Source organism: Taudactylus pleione, unplaced genomic scaffold (assembly GCF_031769625.1).
Source record: "Taudactylus pleione unplaced genomic scaffold, aTauple2 ptg001845l, whole genome shotgun sequence".
In the NCBI taxonomy this organism is placed as follows: Eukaryota; Metazoa; Chordata; class Amphibia; order Anura; family Myobatrachidae; genus Taudactylus; species Taudactylus pleione.
This window is the reverse complement of record NW_028286242.1, coordinates 986,720-990,762: the sequence shown is the minus strand read 5'-3', so window position 1 is coordinate 990,762 and position 4,043 is coordinate 986,720. Positions and strand designations below refer to the sequence as shown.

General features: G+C 39.9%; 1 pseudogene; it reads left to right on the top strand.

Moving 5' to 3' along the window:
* Positions 1–3,237: 3,237 nt before the first annotated feature.
* Positions 3,238–3,356, top strand: LOC148436288 (5S ribosomal RNA; annotated as a pseudogene).
* Positions 3,357–4,043: the final 687 nt, after the last annotated feature.

The window sequence follows — 4,043 nt, the reverse complement described above, 5'->3', positions numbered from 1 at the left end:
AGAGAAAACCCCATTACCCCAACTCTACACAAACCGGATACAGCTTACACTGGTGGTAAACGGTTTCCATGTCCTGAGTGTGGGAAATGTTTTGCACAGAAATCAAAAGTTGCCATACACCAAAGAGTACACACAGGCGAGAGACCATTTCCATGTTCTGAGTGTGGGAAGTGTTTTTCACAGAACTCTGGTCTTGTTGCACAGTATAGAACTCACACGGGTGAGAAGCCGTTTTCATGTTCAGAATGTGAGAAATGTTTTACAAACAAATCAAGTCTTATTACTCATCAGAGAACTCACATGTGTGCAAAGCCATTTACATGTTCTGAAAGCTTTTCTTTTTCTACATCAGAAACTGCACACAGGTGAGAAGCCGTTCACATGCTCTGAGAATGGGAAATGTTTTAATTACAAAGGAAGTCTTTCTAGACATCAGAATCTGCACACAGGTGAAACTACATTTACATGCTCTGAATGTGGGAAATGTTTTACAACTAGATCAGATTTTGTTAATCATCAGAGAACTCGCACAGGTGAGAGGCCGTTTCCTCTGAGTGTGGGAAACATTTTAAATGCAGTTTTGCTTTTATTGATCATAAGTGATCTCATGCAGGTGAGAAGCCATTTACATGTTCTGATTGTGGGAAACGTTTAACTTGGACATCAGGAAACTCACACAGGTGAGAAGCCAGTTCCATGTTCCTAATGTGAGAAACGTTTTGAAAACAAATCAGATCTTATCAACCATCAGAGAAGTCACATGGGTGAGAAGCCATTTTCATGTTCTGACTGTGGGAAATGTTATGCAAATAAATCAGGTCTTCTGAAACATCGGAGACTTCACGAAGGTGGGAAGACAATTCTGTGATCTTATGGAATTCACACAAGAGAAAGATGATGTATCTATTTGGATTGTGAAATAGGGGAACAAGGGATGTGTAGGGGAGGTTGAATTAAAGACTTTGCATGGTATGTCCTGTCATTTAATTTTATTTTTTTTACAGGTGAAATACTCAGAGCTAGTTGTCCTTAGGGGGGGGGGGTCATTGTTTTTTGGAATCCCCACTTCTCTAGGGGTTCCAGCAGTCTAGGGCTGGTTGACGTTATGGCAGACAGGCCCCACGCTATGTGTCTCCGTGGTATATTGACAACTGCTCTGACTGTTACAGCCTAGTGCTGGTTAGAAAAAAATTAGGGGGACTCCACATAATTTGTGTCCCCTATTTTTCACTACAGCTCTAGGCTAAGGGCTGTGAATACTTATGTACATGTGATTTCTTAGTTGTTTTTTTTTATTAAATATGCAAAAATCTAAAAAAAAACTTTTTACATGTTGTCTTTATGGGGTATTGTGTGTAGAATTTTGAGGACAAAAATTCATTTATTCCATTTTGGAATAAGGCTGTAACATAACAAAATGTGGAAAAAGTGAAGCGCTGTGAATACTTTCCGGATGCACTGTAGATTGTGGGATGCAATTTATTTCATAATTCTGGAGAGCAGTTTTCAAAAGTTTCAGTATTAAACTCAAAAAGCCAAACCAGACATGAGAACCAGAATATAAAGCAGGTGTTCTCAAACTCGGTCCTCAGGACCCCACACATTTCACGTTATCCAAGTCACATAGCAGGTACACAGGTGTATTCATTATTCACTGACACATTTTAGAACACTTGCGATTATGTGAGAAGACCTGAAAAACATGCACTGTTTGGGGTCCTGAGGACCAAGTTTGAGAACCTGTGATGTAGAGAATTCTTTTGGAATGCACATTTCTACATCTCATGCAAATCTAACAGCAGCATGATAAGGATAAATTTCCTCCAGGGTTAGGACTCCTTGTGTATACCTGTAATTACATTCTCACTCCTGTGACTATAGTAGCGTTCCCGCTAGGCTGTTTTAGAGGGGCGCGGCGCCCTGCCCTCCTTCTGGAGGGCAAAAAGCACCCTGCCCTCCAGGAGGAGGGCAAAAAGCGCCCTGCCCCCACAGCCTGTGGGTGCCGTTCTCACCCGCGGGACGAAGTGTCCCGCAGGTGGAGAAACATGCGGTGTCCCGGTCACCGCCGGAGAATAGACGCCTGGCGCATGCGCCCGGCATCTATTCTCCCTTTCTGCAGCTCTTGGGGGCTGCCCGGCATGTCTGTAAGCGCTGGGCACGCCCCCAAGTATGACGAAAAGGGGACGCGTCTTATAGACATGCCCCCTTTTCATGACCACCTTTTCGGGCGTACCCTCTCTAGCTCCGGCGCCCTGCCTGCCGCCGGAGCTAGATTTAACACTATATAGTATCCATATGCTATCCCATCTTACTGCGGCTACCATTCTTTAAGCATCAATCTCTACTTCTATCACTACAAATACCTGTTTTTGGTGACTATTACCTTAAACCCACCCCCCTCTCTTGTCATTTGTTTATTTTCGTACTTATGTTTGACGCCACAGTTTATTTTAGCACAATATAAATAACGTATAATAGAATTAAGACATGGGGAACGTCTAATGTGACTTAGGCAAAAAAAGGGTAATTTGTGGCTTCAGGGCCGGTGCAAGGTGTCAGGGCGCCCTAGGCAAAGGTTCACAATGCCGCCCCTGTTTTCCCCCAAACCCTCCGCCCAGCTCACAGACACAGCTCCCTAATAATATGCACATGACCCGAAGGGATGATATAGTAAGCTTATTATATATATATATATGTATATATATATATATATATATATATATATATATTATACACAATACATTTCATATCTGCCCAGGATGCTATAAGTGTGGCAAATGTATTGTCTGTAAATATCTACACAGACAAAGGAGAACTTTTTATAATTCTTTGAACAATAAAGAATATAAAATTAAGCACCATCTTAACTGCAATTCTACATCAGTTATTTATCTTTTAGAGTGCACATGCGGTCTCAAGTATGTAGGCAAAACTAAACGACCACTTAAATTGAGGATACAGGAACACATCCGGAATATTAAAAATAAGGTTGAGGGACACATGGTCTCAAGGCATTTCTTACAGCATCATAATTCCAATCCTGATGATCTAACTTTCAAGGCCATTGAACTCGTACAAACTGGAGAAAGAGGAGGAGATCTGGCGAATAAACTATCTAGACGAGAAATGTACTGGATTTTTTAACTCGACACCCTGACCCCACAAGGCTTCAATGACAGTTATGAGATAGCCCCTTTCTTGTGATCAATCTAGACGGTAATTCAAAGTCTCATAGTTATCTACAGTCATACCTCGTTATAAATGCCCGATCTCGTCTGATCTTGGAAGCTAAGCAACGTTGGGCCTGGTTAGTACCCGGATGGGGGACCTCTGGGGAATACCAGGTACTGTAGTCCCAGATTGAGACTGAAAAATATTCCGTCATGATCCGAACAATTTTTTTTGGACCAAGAATGCCTCATGAAATTAATTCCACTTAACTATTAAGCTGCCAATGTAATGAATTTGAAGACTACTAGGACCAGAAGGATTAACTGATATCAACTACATGGATCAATTTGAAGGATTTGAATAAAGACCAATTATATCGGATTGTATTATAAAAACTTCCCTCTAGAGATCCCATTTTTGGATATGAAATATGCATACATATATTTATATTTTATTTATTTATTTATTTTTTTTATATTTTTTTTTACATCAGATACTTATAAGTGTATCGATGGAAATATTAATTATTAGATCTCATGCATTTATCTCTTTTCTAACTTTTAGCAAATAGCAACATATGATATGCTATTATCTTGTCTTTCAATTAATTATTTATTAATACTTCACTCATAAATTCTGTGCATTGGATAACACCTGTGATTAATCTAAAAACAACATCTTAGAAGTATATGGGAACACTGACTAATTTGTACCCATGAACATATTAACAAAATTACTTTTTGTATTATGTAGGTACCAATAGATGTTACACGCGAGTGATCTCCTGTGGAAATCGCATTTTCAATATCTTAATGCCGATACTGAATAGAGTACCAAGATGTCCGCCGTTTGAAACTTAATAAGGTGCAGCA